Here is a 20,487-nt window from a genome sequence, read left to right as displayed (position 1 = left end):
CAGTATTTTGCCAGCTGTGGGCGAGCGCCTCGTTCGCTGTAGCTACTGTGTGGCATTTGGGACTAAAGCTACTGTGGGGCATTTGGGACCAAAGACTTTAATCCTTTTCTACAATGTAGTTAACATGAATTAACCTTTGTCCCCTATTTTGTGTCCGATCCTTTCTCCACTACTGTGTAGGTGTTAATTCACAGAATTATAAACACCCGTGCTTAATGAATGGATTCATTGTAGAGAAACATTTTTAATGCTGTATTGTATATTTGTGCTGTGCTATACATGATACCATTATTTTTCCTTACTGCATTCCTCTGTAATTATTAATAAACATTTGTGGTAAAATCGGGATAGTCTAATATATTAGAGCAGTGAGCAACTCTATTATGATTTTACTAAAGTTAGTGTTGTTTTGTCACTTTGATGAAAACATTGCTTAATTTAGATATTGTCTGTAAACTGATGAAATCGTTCAAGCTGCCCTATAAAACTTAGACAACCTATTGTGTAGTTCATATGAGAACACCACTGCTGTGAATACCTATTTATACTGTATTATCTATGGATCAATCACTTGTTCACAGAAAATGCATAAGCACCAATCAACGATTTTTTTTACCAAGTTGGGCTGGGTTTAAAAAAGCATAAATATTTAAATGTACTATAGTTTGAAAAAAATTGTCTCTAAACGAAGATTTATTACCCATGAAATGTACAGCTCACATGAGTACGTCCAACCTCCCCTGCATGGTGCACTAGGTTGGACTCCATGATAGCCAGTTCTTTTTTCTTGAGCAACAAACTAAGCATCCACTAAGGAAATAAATGCCACTCTTTCTTTGTCTCATCCTAAGGTCATATTGTGGAAGCTTGGGTTCCCAGGCTTCTACCCATAAGACTTGGACAGTCATTCTTGATGATTGTTAGTCCTAGATGAGATTAGCTGTGATGCATGTGTCTGCGTAGTGTGTGTATGCACGCACCTGTGTGTGTTGTGAGGCAGCATAGCTAAGTGGCTAAAGCACCATCCCAGTAATTGAGAGTTTTCAGGTTTGATGCCCAGTTATGCCAACTTGCTGTTGTTGCTTACTTCAGCAAGAATCTTTGGCTCAATCCAGAATATTAAGCTAGGTGGGCAAAGTAAGCCGCTTTGGATTCTAAGGAGGTCCAGGGGAAGTTCCCCCAGGAACATTTAGGTGTAAATATACTCAATTTTTGTGAAATTTTACTGTGATGCCAATTATACAACTTTGGGATCAATTAAACCTTTCCATTTGTCAAGGCTATAGGTATAAACCCATGGAAGGCAATAGCTAACCCAGGGGGGCCTGTGTCCCACCCCCTAGATAAACCCCTGCTCACATTGCTCCAATATACTCAGCTGTTTACATGGGCACCTGGTGACCTGATTTTTCAACTGGGAAGCAGCCCACCCAGTTTTGTCTGCACAAGACGCAGGCTTTTGAACTGGCTTACTGGATGGCAATAGCTGTGTTCTGCAATGCTATCATAGGCTTTGCTTGGTTTGTGTGTGTAGTGTAGTAGTGTGAGTGTGTGTCTGTCTATCTGTGTGTGTGTGTGGTGTGTTTTATTTATTATTTATTTATTAATGCTTTACAGCACAAGTGCTGAAGGTCTGTAGGACACCTGGTCCTACAGCCTGCTCAAAAACTTTAGCTACTGTGTGTTTGTGTGTGTGTGTGTGTGTGTGTGTGTGTGTGTGTGTGATGGTAATGGAGTGTCAATGTAATCAGGGGCGTAGCCAGGAATATTTTGAAGGGGGTTTGGATTTAAAGTAACTGGATTGTCTTAAGGGGAAGGCCTGGGTGCTTCCCCTAGACCACGTTTGAATGAAAATTTTGCATACACAAAATGTGCCCTTAGGCAGTAACATTAAAAGATGTTTGTGCATCTAACTAGCTAAAACCTACACACTGCTGTTTATGCAGCTTATAGAAACTATAAACCTATTGTAATACTAACTAATCTTCACTTCCAGACAGCATACTGACAGCCAACTTCAATTTCCTGGCACACGGAAGCCCTCCACACTTGAGTCCCTTAGTCGGCAATACTTTTTTCCAGCTATATACATTATTCTCGGCCGGTCCTCCTGTTGATGGTCAATAACTTCAGACTTGGCTTGTACTCCAATATGTTCGAGACATCACGTGACCACAACATGTAATAAATAAACAAACAATTCATCAGGTAAGTAAAGTATACATCAACAATTCACAGTTCGTGCTAACCTGATACATGTATAACTCGACCACTCAAGTTTAGTAGCTGCTGCCTTAAGCTTGTAATATGTCTCAACCAATCACTGAACTGTCCTTCGCCGTTTCACTTGCGACATTCGTCACATGCGCAAGTGATCACGTGATGCAATAGATATGATTTGCAGGGTTCAGCATTAATGTGATGTGACCCTCAAGAGTAGTACAGAGGAGCGCCAGTTGGAAAGTAGCTACCGGAGAGCTCCAGGGCTGTAAGATTTGGTGTGATTTTTAATTTTTTTAAAATCTGCTTCTGAAAGGGGGGTTTGTCCGAACCATCTGAACCCCCCCTGCCTACGCCCTTGGTAATGGATTCTTTTCCAAGCAACCTATGTGGTAATAGCAATGTACAGTAATAGACCACTTTATTTAGGCATGAGGAATTTAATTAAGGGTTGGCAATGTCTGGAGTACATATTTTCTAAACCACACATTGGTTCCCATACAAATTTGTATGTTTTTCGAAGTGTCTCACAGACTTACAGTTCCTTGGATTGAAATGAAACTTAGAGACACAGGTTTACCACCTATAGACCTACCGATTGGCACAGACAGAGTGAAAATAGCTTATTCATAGGTGAAGATATGGCTTCAAGAATGTAGTACATGTTGTAGGCAGGAATAAGTTTATTAGTCACTGAAACACTTGCTGAAAAGATCCTAATGTATCAGTATCCAGTCCTACAAGCCATAATCAATCCTTAGTGATTATATAAAATAGGCCACCATCAGAACATGATGTGAATAAAAGGAACTGACTTGGATAACCGACTTGTATATTGACATGTTTTAAAACTCCCTAACCTTTGACTGATTAATTTAATTTCTCAAACTGCATACAGACTGATACACACATAATAGACTGTACACATATGCACATGCATAATAACGTATTGTACACTCACCATGCACACCACTACACACATGTAGAAAAAAACAACAAAAAACTATAAAGCAACCTTTTGTTTTCACTGCTAGTGGAGCAAACTAGAAGAACATCCCTATACTTGCGTGTTTCTATAGCAACTTTGGTGTTTGAACTCCTGCTTGGCAACCATCTATTCAAGATTTGATTGCATTGTATAACCACTAATTAAAACTATCTGACATACAATAAAATACTTTCCTTTCTCCTATAGGTGATAATCTGATAGATTGGACAATATAACTGTGTACTATTTTATGCACTGCTCCATCGCCAGCCTCAACAACTTGAAGTGACATTGGTTATGGTTACATACACATGTGCATATATATGGACTCATGGTTGATGCATAACTGAAGATCATAATATGTGACCGAATTTTACAAAACAAGGCTTCCACACACATCCACTTTTATGACTTTGAAGTACCATAACGTGATGTAGCAGTAAGCCATTAGTCTCAAAGTTTGACCTGGTATTGTACTATGCTATGGAAGGACTATGTGAAAAGTTGAAGCCAATAGCTTGCTGAGTAGTCAAATTACAGCTGGTTAAAGTCAGAAAATTGGATGTGTGTGGAAGCCTTGTTTTGTCAAATTCGGTCACATATGTACTTTCTGTCAACCAGTGATCATGCAGGCATTTAGGATGACAGTTATCTGTCTGTGAGTGTGTTAGAATGTGTGTGTGTGTGTGTGTGTGTGAAATGAACAAAATAATATTAATATTTATAATAAAACTCATAGTCATAAGCTGAGCTGGCATGTACATAAAAGTTGACACTACTGCATGGACAGTATACCCACCATATCAAGTGTTATTTACACATACTTAACAGCAGCCAAGCAAACGCTCTAGCCAGACTGACAGCACTAAAGTGGATTCAGAGCATATACTTTGGTGGCTAATAGCTTAGGTCATTCACCCTGGGTGTAATTATAGGCTTGACCAAGTACCAGCCCTATTGTTGATGGCTTCATCAGCCAAATACTTGCTGCTGGCTTTGGCATGCATCTGAAAAGTGATCTGTGTACCACATCACTGCTGGCTATATCCACACTGCATGCTATATCTCAAAAATCGACCACTAACAAGTTCAATTGCTGCTTGCTTAGAAGGTGGCATAACTACCAAGAAGCATTTAATTTATCAGTATGTGAATGGCATTGCTTAGATATTACAAATAAAGCTATATGCAGCTACACAATCTACCACACAGGAAAATTGTGTCTATCTAGCCATCAGAGACATGTGAATTACCTTTCAGGCATTTGTTTATTTATACAGTGTCTTCACCTGTTTACAGCATGGTCACTATTTGATAGGAAGCGGTATACATCTTCAGTCATGATACATCACCATGACAACTTAAAAATGTCACTTCAAGTTGTGTGTGCATCTTGGATAGAATTTATACAACAAGGACATTATATCTGAGGCTAAGCAGCTATAGTGATATATAAACAAATGTATTACTCAGTCTATGTATATTGGAGACCTACAGGAAAAACACATTATTGTATGTGCCAACCAGACAGATAGATTCAATTAGTGGTTATAAATTAAATACCTGCATGTCAACAAGTTAGTATACAGGAGTTCAAGCACCATGCAAAGTTGCGTAAATGACCAAGCAAGCATAGGGATGTTTTTCAAGTTTGCTTCACTAACAATGAAAACAAAAGTGTAGTACATAGTATAATACTATTATAGTTTTATGTGTGTAGTGGTAGGCAATTAAGTCTGTGTAGCCATCTATTTTGTGTGAGTGTACAAGTGTACAATACTGGATAGTGCATGTGCATATGTGTATGTATATCCTGTCTCTGTGTGCACGACTGCACGTGACTGTATACATGTGTGTATCATTTGCTTGTCTGGTTTGTGTGTTACAATGTGTCTGTGTGAGTGTAGTGCTTGTGTGTAAAATGTTTATCACTCATAAGCTGAGCTGGGCATCACGTACATAAAGTTGATGATTCTACTGGATGGTATTCACCATATCTGCACCAAGGGTGGTAGATATCGCTACACAGGTGTTATTTACACATAGCAGCAGCCAAGCAAATGCTCTAGCCTGACTGACAGCACTAAAGTGGATTCAGAGTATAATTGGTGGCTAATTATAGCTTAGGTCATTCACCCTTGGTGTAATTTGTAGACTTTTGACCAAGTATCAACCCAGCTGTTGATGGCTTCATCATGCAGCCAAAGTTATAAACACTTTATAGTTGATGATTACTTTTAACCTGCTGTTGGCTTTAGCATGTATCAAGAAGATCACTGAAGGGTGATCTGTGTACCTCACTACTGAGTACAAAATATACATCAATGCCGGCTACATGCACCCCTTATCTCAAATCAACCAGTAACAATTTAAATTGCTGCTTGCTTAGAAGGTGGTATAACTACCAAGAAGCATTTACACATACATGTATAGTTACGCAAACCTTAAAAATGCCACTTCAAGTTGTGTGTTCATCTTGTATAAAATACAGGACACTACCTGAAGTATAAATGGCACACAACATTACCATATTGCCCAGTCTATATTACCTACAAGAGATCTGTTGTATCAATTTGTATGGGTCAATAAGGCAGAGAGTTCAATTTGTGGTTATAAAGCAAATTAGCTCAAATGTTGTCAACGAGTAAAGATGGTTGCCAAGAAGGAGTTGCCAAACAGTTTCTTAACCACTACTAAGTCAATGCTACATTCACAAACCTAGATTTCAAATACATAGTGGCAACTACCTTTAGTGGAAATCCTATAATTAATGCGTTCCCACAACTTGTAATTGTATACAATAATGTTTGTTGTAACACTAGAAAACCTATTAATAATAGTTTAATTTATAACAATAATATTGATGTTTGCTTAGATGCCACATTGGGCAGAATCAATTCATAAAAGAGAAGATTAACTATTACTATAATATAGGTTGGTTAGTCTTAATACACTGCACATAGCCAACCATCTTCAGTAAGAGACAAACATGCACCTCAGTTACATGCATCATCATCATTGCAGCTGTTATTTACGCCCAACACTGACCTGACAGACTACACTAAAGCATTTACTTCCATTCAAATCACTCTACTGAATAGCTTAGGTCATTAAGGTGTTGCTCATTATTGACCAGTAACCCCACTGTCAATTGCTTTATTATGTAAGATCATAAACTTCCTTGATAACCAGACTAACTTGTTGATGGCTTTGGCATCAGCAAAAAATATTGGTCGGCTAATGTTAAATATGCACCCAGCCCATATAGCTATAGTAAACCATCTAGACAAACATGCACCTCATGTCACTCTCAGTCATATATATAACACAAAACACAGCAATGCTGGCCTGACAAAAGACACTATTCCTGGTAGTTTATAGGTCTACATGCATAGGTATTAAATGAATTTTTCTTGCCGGTGCACTTCATGTCTCTGGTCACTGGTGATGTTGACATAAATCAAAGCCTGTTGATGACTAAACCTACAATAATGTGTTGAGTAAGCTTTGCATGTATCAGAGGCGAAACATTAAAGTTAGTGTATAGGGATCTATGTATACCTGAGCCAGGAACTCATAAGCACCACATACCTTTGGCACTTATAACTGAGCTCCTGCTGAGCTTAAGACAGAGGTATTAGTTCATAAAGATCAATCATTTTTAGTGACTTTTTCTGAAGGTTGCATGGTAACAGCCATATAAATATCTAGCTAAAACCAATGAAACAAATAATGTGCTAGGGAAATGCTTTTCTACTTCGTTACTGTATTAAGTAATAATATTATATAACACGTTACTAAAATAATGTGTTACGCCCAACACTGACCTGTGTATGTGTTGTATACCTAAGATAATTTGTGTGAAAGGAACAGACCCATGCAGTGTCATGTCTCTTCATGGCAGCTGGTGTGTCCTCACAGCATACCAACACAGCACAGTAGCAGACACAACAGAAATTCTTTTCAAATCATGTGACAAAATGCACAATAGAACTTCTTTTCAAATCAGAACCCCGTTCACCATGTATAGATGCATAACCATGAGGCTGAAGTTATATGGAAACATAATCATAATTATGAATTCCTTTCTAGTGCAACAAATGATGCACTGTGATTATATGCTAGGTCAGTACTGCTGGATATAGTTAGTATTGGCCGCAAAGTAATGAAAAATAGTGGATAAACAAGACCCAATCCAGCAATGTGGCTATGGGCCTATGGCCATTTGGTTTCATTAAAATTAATGCCGAATTACATTTACGGATAGCAAATTCTATTGAATTATTGAGTATAATTGCCATTCAGTGCATGATATCATTATCCATTTTGGCCTCAGAATATAATTTGGCATTCAATGAATCCAAAATTATATTCAATTCTTGAATAGAATTTTGGATTCGACGAATGAAAAATGTATTTGAATACGGATAAAAATCCTTTCAGATTTGCGAGTTTATTATGTGGGGGTTATTATGTAGTGTTGCAGAGAATGTACAGTGAGGAGGGGAAAATAGGTAGATCTAATGCTGCACTGAGCTAGATTCAATCACTAACTATATCGTGCAAATGAGTACATCTGTATAGAAAGTGTTTGATAGCTACAATTGGCTGAGCAGAGAGACTCTAGGAAGTGCGTTTACTAAATAGACTGAAAGAAGAGTTGTATAGACTCTAGGTTCCCCATGCATTTTGATTTAAAACACTTAATCTTTATTAGTCTGACTTGTCAATGCTTACAAATAATGAATTACACTTAATAATAATATCTAGAACATACTTACTCTGCTGAGTCCACTACACTGTCTTGTAATTGTTGCATTGCTTGCTTTGCAGTTAATCGCTTTAAATATTGCACATTTCGGCATTTCTCTGCAATTGTTAAAAGTGCTTTTTTTGATGAGCTGCAAAAAATGCAGTCACTCTCGGCAATTTGGTATAGTATTCCTCCAACAGAGTACATGTCACTAAATGTCGACTGCCTTTTTCCACCCTCCACAATTTCTGGAGCAATTTGGGGAAATTTTCGCTGATATTCAACTTGTTCACGTGCACTTAAATAAAGAAAATTACCCAGTTTTTCCTTGGTTGCTTTCCGTCAATTACAAGTATTTGATACCTTCCTGTTCCAGCCTGGCACACAGGTGATGAGGATTCCAATGGAAGTGTTGTTGGACTGCCCAGTAGCACATTGGTACCAGTTGCATCATTATGAATAATCTCAACTGTGTTGTGCAAATAATCAAATGCTTCCAATATTTGCGCACAAGCACTGATCCAGTCAGCATCACTCAAGCCAAGATGACGTTGGTCTAACTCTCGCCTCAGTGTGGTTGAGTAAGGAAGCTCACTACCAAATAAGCCATGAAACTGCATGACTATCTTAAAAGGTTCTGTTGATGTACACACTCCTAACAAAAAGGGCAGAAATGGATGACAAAGGCATGCCAGCATTTTGGCTTCATTTATAATATCTTGTACCGCAGTCTTGACATGCATTTGCTTTACAGCAGCATAAATACCTCGGTAAATTTTCAGTGTTACAATACCAAAACTACCACGACCAAGGTAGTGGTTTTCCTGCCTTCCACTTGGATTGGTCAGTAACAGTGGATCGATTTCATGAATATCATGGCTGAGTTTGTCACTTAATGGCCTACTACCGAATTTTCTGCTGCTTATGAATTCTTCTTTCCTCTTTTCTGCTTCCCACCTCCAATGCTCCCAAAAGGTTCTTGACATGCACTTCAAAGTAACAATTTGACTCTTTGCCTTATCCATTTCTGTTTGAGTGGTTTTAACTTGACGCCTAAGATCAGCGTTTTCCTCGTGTGATTCTGCCAGGGAAGTTTCCATTCGCTTTTTCAGCTTCATTTTACGAAGACGCCTTGCACGAGAATTTCTCATTGAGCGTTTTTCCTCTCGTGTATTTCTTCGAAATGTGGGGGTACGTCTTTGCTCAGAATGAGAACAGCTGCCTTCTTCACCATCCATGGCAGCGAATAGGGACTGTGAATAAACCAGTAGCTATATGATACAATTGCTAGCTATTTCACATAGTTAGCTATATAGCTAATGCTGCAATCTGGTTATGGGGCGTGCGAAGTGAATGGTGAAACGTGATTTTGCGCCGGCCACTGTCTGCACGTGACTACCATGAAGCAGGAAGAAATATTCGTTGGTCTATGGACAATATTATACCGCGGAGAACAAGTACTTGCCCAGGGAATTCAATAAATGGTGAGATATAATGTACCACAACTAGTCTCGTGTGGACTACTCTGATCTGTGAAAAAAGTAGGCCTGCCACGCCACAACTACATATTCTTTCCAGTGCTGTACTACGGGGGTAAGAACCTAAGCCTTAAACTTTCGTAAAACCTAGATTAAACTCTTTGTGCATCATTTATCAATGTATTTTAGTTCCCACAACACAATAGTTTAGCCATACAGAGCATACATTTGGTCCTTTGCCGCTAAGATGACTCATCTTACAGTGGCCACCTGCCAAGATGTTCCATCTTTCGACAGGGGGACCAACACGGTAGTTATAGCCATACAGAGCATACATTTGGTCCTTTGCCGCTAAGATGACTCATCTTACAGTGGCCACCTGCCAAGATGTTCCATCTTTCGACAGGGGGACCAACACGGTAGTTATAGCCATACTGAGCATACATTTGGTCCTTTGCTGCTAAGATGACTCATCTTACAGTGGCCACCTGCCAAGATGTTCCATCTTTCGACAGGGGGACCAGCACAGTAGTTATAGCCATACAGAGCATACATTTGGTCCTTTGCCGCTAAGATGACTCATCTTACAGTGGCCACCTGCCAAGATGTTCCATCTTTCGACAGGGGGACCAGCACAGTAGTTATAGCCATACAGAGCATACATTTGGTCCTTTACCGCTAAGATGATTCATCTTACAGTGGCCACCTGCCAAGATGTTCCATCTTTCGACAGGGGGACCAACACAGTAGTTATAGCCATACAGAACATACATTTGGTCCTTTGCCGCTAAGATGACTCATCTTACAGTGGCCACCTGCCAAGATGTTCCATCTTTCGACAGGGGGACCAACACAGTAGTTATAGCCATACAGAGCATACATTTGGTCCTTTGCCGCTAAGATGACTCATCTTACAGTGGCCACCTGCCAAGATGTTCCATCTTTCGACAGGGGGGACTAACACAGTAGTTGTAGCCATACAGTGTGCATTTGGTCATTTGCTGCTGAGATAACCCATCTTACAGTGGCCACCTCATCTCCCCATGATTGTGTTTGGTTTTTACAGATCTGGTCACAATTAGATAAACCAGTGAATAGACAATTACTATGTAACCACAAGTACACAACAATTTGGAGTTTTCAACTGTAGTAGAGACCATAGCACATTGATAAAAAGTACAGAAACAAGTTTGAGTAGCTATATATATAGTGCACAATATTAAATCAATAAGAAGTGTTATATCTCTGCTGTGCTCTTCTTTGTGGTATCTTAAGCACAGCAGGTATATAACACTAATTATTGTTTTACTGTAATTTAATATTGTACACTGCTCTAGCTTGTTTCAGTACTTTTTATCGATGTGCTATGCTCCCTACTCTAGTTGAAAATTCCATACTTGTTTGTTCAGGTGGCAGTCACCTGAACTTCCGGTCTGAAGTGTGTATTTTCAAAACTCCGCTGCGAGCTTGTCTAACCATGTATGCAGTATGCACAAGAACTCAACACCAGGCGATACATCAATTCTTATACTATTTCTATGCTAACGTTCATGGTGGTGGCTTGTTGAGAGTTAAATTATGAGGTCATTGTAGAAGCATGCAAAAATTCTTTCGGCGTCACTTCACGCAAAACTCTTGGTGTATTAAAGGCAAACTCATCTACAATCTATTCTCCAATAGTTTTATGCAGTATGCAGTGAACACCATTTAACACTATGCCAAGTAGAAACAACACTAGCTGATGTCAAAACGTTCAAAAGGAGCCAAAAGCCACTATAACATCGACAGGCAGTACAAATAAATTTTTTCCTTGACATGCCGCCGCCTACTACTCATCACTCATATTACACAGGTCTCCCTCACTAGTATACAAGAATAAACTGATGCAGAAAGTATATAAGCTCTCTAGCATACCATCCTAAACCACAGGTGATGAATACTGCCAAAAGTTTCGTGCAAGTGACACAAACTTTCTTAAACAAGGCATCTGTTATTCTACTTACTTTTAGGGGTGTCTTCTATAATAAATTTTGCAGAACAACAACAATCTTCTTGTTGCAAAGCTCTGGCCCTTACCATGCAGAGTGGCTATTTTAATATTATGCAAAAACTAATTACATGACACAACTAATGGATTCTTGTGGCAAGACATATGGCTTCACGTTTCCAAGGCTTCATAAAAGGTGACTGACTGCTACCAAGAGTAAATAATGGAATTATTTACTCTTGCTGCTACCTTAACTGTTTTGTAATAAAATTATTATAACCACTCATACTGCATAAAACGAAAGAAATGGTGCTGAGCGCCCTAGCTATCAATAATTGTCTGAAAAGTGAAGTATCCATTATACAGCTATGTTCAACCCATTACATAGCATTACGAATCAAGAACTGTTTGAAAGCACCTCTGCAATCAAATAGCCAAAATGAATGATATGGACGATTTCCATTACGAAGAGAAGCCATCACATGCTACTACCAAATTGACACTTTTCACTGTCAGCAAAGATGAATAGGACACAAAGGAGGACACTGGTAAGTGCATGAAGATTCCATTGTACGTACTGCGGTATGCCAAAAGGCACCTCTCAGACTAAAGTGACATCGAACAGTGAAGCCTGTATCCTTAGCCATTATCGAGTTACGCTTGTCTGAAGGCATCAGTCAGTCAGTTACTCGCTAGAAAACTCTGTTAATTTTTAAAAATTCTGTAGCACTTATTGAAGCATATTGGGTTAATCTCAAAGCTTGATTGGGCTTAGTTTTGTCTAACCAGTACTGCCTCACCATTGTCTGGAAAAGGTGAGGCTAGTTTTTGTGATGTTTTTTCATGGGCCATGCCTACTTCTTAGTGGTTCCTACTAATACTACCGTTTACCTTCATTACTATATAGGCTAGATTATTATTATTTACAGTGTGATCGAAATTTCAGAGTTCTGCATCCCTAGCACAGTGGATACAAGAATTACAAAAGGTGGTAAATTCAAGATCAGAACTATTCTGTAATTTTTTTTCAACATTTTCAGTTAAAGAAATACACCCTTTCCTTTGATATTGTATGTCATCTTAAGTCAGAAGTGTGTACAAAAATGCCCTTTCCTGACATATATTCTAATTAATTTAGTACAACTTAAGTGTAATTTCCCTCATTAAAGTTTTCATAGACTTACTGATTTATTCTTTGAATGGTTTTTGCATAGAACACTCCACAAGTTCCAGTGTTTAACAGAGGAACAGCAACTCAAAGTAAGGAATGATAATTTTGTTTAGTTCTGAATACCTTTTCTTGCAGGAAATGCTAGTGATAAAGTTGAAGGAGTTATAAACCTTTTATAAGAGATATAAATGATATACAATAGATTAACAAGTGTAAAAAAATATACATTGTATGCATACATCTATGACTATGTCGCTAAGTAATAAAGTGTGTCATATCACAAATATTCATCTTGGGTGGAACTAGTTCAACGTGTATCTTTGATCATATTATGTAGTGTCAAAGTAATCCAGTAGCCATTGTTATTGGGTGTATCCCATGAAAGAAACCTATAATAAAGTAAGCATACATATGTGTACAAATGTATGTATGCATGACACAGTGGATTTTCAAGCACTGACTCTTAAGTCACCTAAGTGTGACCAAACAGCATCTTTCTCATAAAATGACCCACAACTGGTATAGAGGTATGACGTTTACATGAGCACCATAAGGCTTATATAGAGAGCTTGTTTTGAAGGGGTGGTACTACAAACTATGTACCAATCGAAAACTTTTCTTGTGCTAAATTCAGTGGTGTAATCAGTCTATTGTCTTGTGACAAATAACGTCGAGAATTCAGAACATTATAGGGGGAGTATCCTACTTCAGTATAGCCTGTACAGATGGGAATCTGTTAAGTTATGCAATGGCATGAAGTATTTCAGTAAAACACTGAAATCTGTAGGATATCACTTTAACACTTTGAGTGTTGATACTGTACAACCTAAATATTACGAGGGGGAAATTTTTTGCTGAATTCGTAGTTTTGGGGTATATCAGCAAAAATTTTAGCCTTGAATTATTTAGACCTCCATATAGTCTAATACATTTTGGGAGTGTTTGCAAATCCACAAAATTTTTATTTTAGCAACATTGTTCAACCTCGAAATATTTAGGCTATATGGTAGTACCTCCAATGGGTTGCTTATTGAAGCTGCCCTACAACAATCTTTGTAGCTATAAACTGAGCAAAAGCCTGACCAACCAACACATGTACACTGTAGGTAGTAGTGATCCCACAAGGTGAAAATTTTAATGTCACAATAACATGGGATTTACTGTATATCATGATAGGCATGATGTATTAAATGAATTGAATATGTTAATGCTTTCACAGGACAAGTTTTATTCAATCGATTTACAATGATTTGACAAAGTTGACACTTGTGTTTTAGGCATCACCACATATTGCCAGAGAAATATCCTCATAATTTTTTATTTACAAAATATATCAAGTCATTTTTCACTACATAATTTGATTTTTCTCTATCGCAATCATCATGCAATGGCTTCTATCACACGTATACAATGTATCGTGGCATCACTGGTAGGCATTAGGATAATTGACACCTACAGAATACTCCCCCCCCAATAATAGTATGAACTCTACATGAAATGGAGGATAAGCAGCCACCAGGGAAGAGCACTACTTATAATGAAGTAAACAGTGTTCAGAGAGCCTTAAAATCCTTCAAAGACTGTTACGACATTACTTTTTGCAGTTTAAAAAGTTCTAAGTATGCAATCCTTTCTGAAGGCACTTATTTCATGTCATACCTCTGGGCACAAACTGTCGGTTTGGTGTGTCGATGTATAACCTTGTTGGTAGATAAACTTTTGGACTTGTAGGCAGGGAGTGGATGGACTCAACTATGGACTGTAAGTGAATTTACTAAGGTAATAGTGGGTTACAATGTGCTAATTTGGAAAGCCTACTGTACATATACATGTTGTGAGGTTCTGGTATGTGGATGTAAGTGTATATAGAGTTAACAGACAAGTTAACTTGATCAATTAACACTCACTTAGGTAGGTATCATCATTGTCAATTGGCTTCTTGTTATGTAGAGATGGATGAATAATATCTTGGTTGCAGCATCAATCTAGTGTAGCATGATAAGATACCGCACTATTCGTTCACATAGGAAGGAACCTATTACAAGCCACACATTATAGATCATACTACAATTTTTACAAATAGGGCACCTATGTTGGAAGGGTCACCGGGCTGAACATAACTACTACCCAGGAAGGCAATGATAACAATGACAAGTACACAATAAATTGGAATTATCAACTAGAGTATATCATAGCACACCAATAAAAAGTACTGAAACAAGCTGGAGTAGTGCACGATAACAAGAGTACATAATAAGCATTATTACGTATGTACTCTTGACGATAATAAATCATAGTAAAACAATAAAAAGTTATAATACCATAGATTCCCTAAAAAATCAGCAGAAATAAATTACATGTAATTCCATTCATGTCTGGCCGAAAAATTAGGAAATAAATGTACCAACCTGGTGCTATTGTCAAATTTTTAGGGATTGTGCAAACCAAAGTAGCCACTATGACGTTTTCCCCGTTATTAAGGGAAGCCAGATATTCTACCACCAAATAGACACTTTTTGCTGTCAGCCAAGATGAATGGGACACAAAGGAGGACACTGTAAGTCCATGAAGAATACATTGTACATACTGCGGTAAGCCAAAAGGCACCGAACAGCAAAAAAAATCAAGCCCATAGCCTTACCTGTTATCGAGTTACACTTTCTGAAGGCATCAGAGTCAGTCAGTCAGTGAGTAGAAAATTCCATTTCCATAGCAACTCGTTGAAAGCAGTTTGGATTGATCTGAAAGCTTGTTTGGGTTTAGTTTTACCTAACAAATACTACCTAATTGTCGTCAGAGAAAATTGAGGCTGGTGATGTTTTTTCATGGGCCAAGCCCACACCTTTGTAGTCCCTATTATACAGTACTATCATATTGTATGATGATGATACTGGAAACATATTAGTATTAGAGACTCTTGTAGTGTCTATTCTCAGTGTATAATTGTTTATAGTACACTCCACAACAGTTGGGAAATTCACTGGTACGTAGGTGGGGAACTACATTTTACTGAATGGTGTGGTACCATTTATGCTGAATTACTATCGCACAGACATTGGACAAGTTGTGCTTGTGTGTTGCCATTCTAGCCTGAAACCCACATTTACTCTCAGCCATGTGGGACGTCAGACTGGTCTTCTCATTAATTTTATGTTTGTTAAAAGTTAGAATCATGCTACCTAAGGATTGTAAGAAACCTGCAACCAGAATTCTACAAGACAGAATAAGTGAAGGCTGTTTTTACACATGACATTTCAATGGAGCTGCAAATTTTGAAGGGATCAAATTTTAGTGGATAGCAGTCAATCCATGAAAGTTTAACCCGCTGGTAAGGTAAGCAGCAGTCAAGTAAAAATTCTGCTAAATGAAAATGTTTTAAAATTCCACTAAGTGTGGCTGGGGACAAGACCACCAGAAAAGTCTGAGCAAAATTTTAAAAGTGTTAATTTGAATCAACAAAACAATGCATAAACCGGTGTTGTAGGTTGTAAGGCTCTCTTGAGACTTTTAAAAAGAATTAGCATCCAACGAATCAATAATAATAAAGTGAACTGGCCCTTCTTAGTCTAAAGGCTCTAACGAAAATTTCAAACCCACAGCTCAACTGAGTGTAAACTACTAGTAATTGTGAAGTTACAAGATATACCCTGCTTCACAAGTCTATTATAATTGTTAATGTTGTTTAACCATATCGTCGATCTACTTACAGCAAGGCGTATCTCGAATCACAGATTACAGAATTATATAATCTATGCTCGAATATCACCTCACTACTAGTGTCACCCCTTACCATACACGAACGCAATATAAAACAGGAAAAGGGTACCTTGAAACAGAGTTTTCTGCTAGGCGATGCGATGTCTTCACTCCCAGAATGGCTTCCGTGTCACCGGTGGCGCTAATAGAAACAAATATTTCTCAGTCAAGAATGTGCGCTTGCTGCACAATTTAGTGGCGCTTTTGCAAGGAAGTATACCAGTGTGCCAAAACCTCGGCCAGAATGAGCACCATAAGTACCGTACTGTTATCAAATGATGTAATAACTACTATAACACAATAATAATAAAAATACAATAGTTTTATCGCGTCATTTGTTACAGCAATTAAAAGTCTCTAATAGTACATACGAGGTGAGTGTGTGTACTATTAGAGATTGCCAAAAAATGTACATGATTGTGGGTAATGCGGTTATATGAAATCCGGTCACATATGTTATGTATATTTGTCCCATAACTTTTAGATAAGGAATTTGAAGTAGTTCTGCTTTACATGCAGTCTCAACCTTGGTACACCAGTAATGAAGTGTTGCAAAAGTATCTTGCAGAGGAGTGGCTCACATCAAAACCGGTATGTTAGCACATGCTTTACATGAGTTTGTATTCATGCAGTGGCGATTCTAGACCTGACCTATATGGGGGCCAAGTAGGGAACAGCATAACTATTGTTGTTTGGTTATAGTATAAAGTAGAATTTCAGGGGGGTCTGGGGGTGCAACCCCAAGAAGCTGCAGGATTTTTACAATTTAAAGGTTTGAAAACAGCCTAAAATTTATTCTAAAAACATGGAAAATGCTAAAAATAACAATGCTGATCTATACTGCAACTTTTCCCCAAGATAAAGTTATTTTTTAGCAGGGGGGGCCATGGCCCCCCCTTAGAATCGCCTATGCATTCATGTACACGTACATATCACATATCTCTAATTAGCTTTGGTCACATGTATACCACCAAGATTTCCATGCTGAGATTGACACAGATAATCTTACTGAAGCATTCAACCATACACTGAGGACACGGTATCTACAACTTCATCAAGATTCCAGTATGACTGACCGAAAGTACTTACATGACATTGGAAGCTTCACTATTAGAGCAAGGCTCAGCATGCACCACCATTTCAACAGGAGACATGCCAGATGCATCCACTTGCACTGTTGACAGTACTAATGAGAATCAAAAGAGTGATGATAAACTGAAGTTCAATTCAGATGTTGATCATAGTGTTGATGTTGAAATGGATAATGGTAACACAAGTAGGGAAGATGATGAACCTGTTTAAAAGATCCCAAAGGCACAAACATCAGCACACAAGTTGCAATCACTTCAGAAAAATGTACATGCAGTTTTAACAAAGTGTAAAGATTTGTGCTACTTAACAACTGATTGCTCAGTTTTAGAAGATGTCATTAAAAATGCAGAAAATTTGTATTGTGAGCTAGTGGAGTTAGCAGCTGCAGATTCATCAAGTACTGTTAACAGTTTACCAGTCTTTCCTGCGCTGGCTAAGGCTTCAGTCGACAATGTCAGTAAAAAAAGAAAACTACTGTGCCGTCAAACCAATCCTGTAAAGGAAGTTCTTTTTCAAGGAAGAAACTCAAAATGCCATGTACAGTCAGTGTGGATCAAAGCCTTAAAGAGAACACTGCTCCATTTATATTGGGTAATGTTGGTGGTAGGAAGGGTATCAATGATCACGAAGTTCACATGGATTACTGTGGAGATACCATTGAGACAGACACCAAACCAAGTGGCTTAATTTCTAGCAGTGACACAGCCAGAATATGTCCTGGGAGTAGCAGGACATTGCCATTACAAAACACAGGCAATAATAAACTGCAATCAGTATCGAGGAATTTTCTTGAAGATGCAAAAACAACCCCATTGGGTCGTCCAAGACTGAAAAGACTATGAAGGGAAAGTGGAGGTTTCCTAGACAAGTGAGCGAAGAAACAAGCACAGTACTTCTTGACAACAGAAAACAGAAACTTTCTAGCTCACTATTGACTGACTTGACTGTCATTGAAGATGATGGTGACCAAACGGTATGTGTACATTAATTTGATATGTATATACAAGAGTTCATAATATAATTTATATTACAAATTCTTGACCAAGGGAGTTCATAATATAAATAGAGGGTGTATACAGTGGAACCCCTCTTAACAAACACTCCTGAATGGCGGGCAGCCTCTTTATAATGGACAATTAATAAAGTCCCAAATGCAACTTCCAATACCTGTGTGTAGTAATGCCCCCTCAATAGCGGACACCTCTCTATTCCATAAACTGGACACTGCACAATTCCCAGACATGGCAAGCACTACAGTACAACACCTCGCTAATTACGAACACAAGTAACAATGGTTCATTTCCAGTTACAACAATCAATCGAACTACATCATTTAGTGCAGAAAGCACTGTCTCCATATTGCCTATTCTACAAAGTGCACTATAGTGCAGCCTCTGTGCAGGACAAAATGCTGAAGTTATGAGAAGCCATATGCATGTGTATACAAGTACTGCTGTTAATGTTCTTACCCAGGCCTTCTGAAAATAGCAGCTGGTGCACTTTAAGAATAAACTGCAGTGCAGGATAAACTACATAATCTGTATAGCCTACCATCTTGATAAATGATAATCTGGACAAGTCTTTATGGGAGCATGCGTAAAATTTTTGTGGTGCTAATTGTCTGGATAGTGTAGTAGAGGCCACACACCATAGGTAACCCATGCTCAAAATAACATCACTTCAATCTGTTGCTGATCATATCTGGTTCACATGGTACCATAACCCATCTTGCTCCACCACTTGGACCATCTTGCTCCACCACTTAAAACTGATTATTTTAAAATATTAGAAAACCTCTTAAAATAAGGGCACCTCCATATTATAAAGGACATGTTTAATTTCCCCAATGGTGTCCGTCTTAGAGTGGTTCCACTGTATGTAAGCAGTGTTGCTTGCTAGAAATTAAACTGTTATAAATATACACTTTGGTTAGAGCTGAAACAAATTAAGCATTTGATTCAGACAGTTACAATTTTGGTTTTCAATGACAAGATTTTATTGTTTTGAGGGGCATAATTTTTGTGGATTTTATGCCAGTTCACAAAATTTTAAAATCTTGAAATGTGTTCAATTAATCCACAAAAATTACACACCTTGAAAATATTGTACGTATATGGTATAGCTATGTTTTGCAATGTGATGCAACTGCACACAGCTGTTATCACTACCTCAAGTTACCACTCATGGTCTGGGACTTCTTAATAAACAGTCTCAGTGTCAAGTGTGTTACTCCCTGGGCTTTCTGTAGCATTCTTTAAGGTCCCAAATTGGAATAATGAATAATAGACTATCACTGCCAAGTAGCTGGATACTTTGATCTTTGAATATAATTGTTTTATAGAATTGTGAAAAAAAACTAAGGATGGTACAACCAAAATGGAATGTTCTTATCAGGTATAATTCATGTTAAATATCTTGTTATGTTATCATGAGTTATATATTACAAAAAATAGTTTAAAGAAAGAAAGCAACAGAAAAGGTTATTTTATGTAATTTAATTTGTCATACAGTGTATTAATTGATACAGTATATAATGAAAAAATGTGAACATTTACAAACATGTGAGCCTATTCTTCCTTTCATGCAGGTGTTCTCTCCAGAAAGTGTAATTTTTCCGGCTGTGCCTTGCTTGACTGTGGTACTTGCAAATATTGTAAAGACATGGTGAAGTTTGGTGGTCCTGGAAGGAAGAAACAGCGATGTAGTAAGAGGAAATGTGTTAATGAAAAGACTAATAAGAGTACACAGATTTATAAGGTGCTGTCAAATAATTTCTAAACAATTAGTGTACTTAACATGTTCTATATAAAGTCCACCAGCTCTTCAACTGTTAAAACCAAACAACCTATTGAGCATATAATAGTGCCGGGTCATAAGGATACACAGATTTGTAAGGTATGGTTAAATAACCTCTATTGCTATAGTGTACTTAATTACACGTTATATCATAAAGTCCACCAGCTCTTCGACTGTTTATAATGCACCTATTGAGCATGTAATAGTGCCAGACAACAAAGGTGATGAGGGTACACACTATGCAAG

The 20,487-nt window shown here is 38.0% G+C and overlaps 3 long non-coding RNA genes across 3 annotated transcripts; 2 read left to right on the top strand and 1 right to left on the bottom strand.

Annotated features, from left to right (window-relative positions):
- Positions 1-9,292: 9,292 nt before the first annotated feature.
- Positions 9,293-12,899, top strand: LOC136239460 (uncharacterized). Its single transcript, XR_010693476.1, has 3 exons — positions 9,293-9,445; positions 12,641-12,686; positions 12,733-12,899. It is a non-coding gene; the product is annotated as an uncharacterized lncRNA (long non-coding RNA).
- LOC136239468 (uncharacterized) lies at positions 12,781-16,543 on the bottom strand. Its single transcript, XR_010693477.1, has 3 exons — positions 16,424-16,543; positions 14,505-14,632; positions 12,781-12,986 (listed from the first exon to the last, which is right to left on the bottom strand). It is a non-coding gene; the product is annotated as an uncharacterized lncRNA (long non-coding RNA).
- Positions 16,544-20,011: 3,468 nt separating this feature from the next.
- On the top strand, positions 20,012-20,487 carry LOC136251446 (uncharacterized). The gene is made up of 3 exons (XR_010699090.1): positions 20,012-20,202; positions 20,257-20,340; positions 20,399-20,487. It is a non-coding gene; the product is annotated as an uncharacterized lncRNA (long non-coding RNA).

The sequence above is a fragment of the Dysidea avara genome, chromosome 1, assembly GCF_963678975.1.
Source record: "Dysidea avara chromosome 1, odDysAvar1.4, whole genome shotgun sequence".
Classification (NCBI taxonomy): domain Eukaryota; kingdom Metazoa; phylum Porifera; class Demospongiae; order Dictyoceratida; family Dysideidae; genus Dysidea; species Dysidea avara.
The sequence above is the reverse complement of the archived record's forward strand: the minus strand, read 5'-3'. Positions and strand labels throughout refer to the sequence as shown.